Here is a 614-nt window from a genome sequence, read left to right on the forward strand (position 1 = left end):
AGAGCAGTCTCAGTACTATGATATGGTCTAAATCCTGACTGGAAATCCTCACAGATACCATTTTTCTCTAAGAAGGAATATAATTGTGATGATACTACCTTTTCTAGTATATTTGACAGAAAAGGAAGATTCGAGATCGGTCTGTAATTAACTAGATCTTTGGGGTCAAGTTGTGGTTGTTTAATGAGAGGCTTAATAACAGTCAGTTTGAAGGTTTTGGGGACATATACTAATGACAATGACAAATTAATAATAGTCAGAAGAGGATCTATGATCTATGATAACACCTCTTTTAGGAGCTTAGATGGAATAGGGTCTAGCATACATGTTGTTGGTTTAGATGATTTAACAAGTTTATAAAATTCTTCCTCTCCTATAGTAGAGGATGAGTGGAATTGTTCCTCAGGGGATCTATAGTGCACTGTCTGATGCAATACTGTATCTGACGGCTGCATGCTTACAATTTTATCTCTAATAGTGTTGATCTTGGAATTAAAGTAGTTCATAAAGTTCACTAAACACTAAACACTATCATATATATATATATATATATATATATATATATATATATATATATATATATTTTTTTTTTTTTAAAATTTCTTTCTTATTAT

The 614-nt window shown here is 30.8% G+C and overlaps 1 protein-coding gene across 1 annotated transcript in view; it reads left to right on the forward strand.

Moving 5' to 3' along the window:
• LOC107551335 (LIM domain and actin-binding protein 1-like) overlaps window positions 1-614 on the forward strand; it is a 24211-nt gene that overhangs the window by 17762 nt on the left and 5835 nt on the right. The gene's annotated exons all lie outside the window — the stretch shown is intronic.

The sequence above is a fragment of the Sinocyclocheilus grahami genome, unplaced genomic scaffold, assembly GCF_001515645.1.
Source record: "Sinocyclocheilus grahami isolate Dianchi unplaced genomic scaffold, SAMN03320097.WGS_v1.1 scaffold420.1, whole genome shotgun sequence".
NCBI lineage: Eukaryota > Metazoa > Chordata > Actinopteri > Cypriniformes > Cyprinidae > Sinocyclocheilus > Sinocyclocheilus grahami.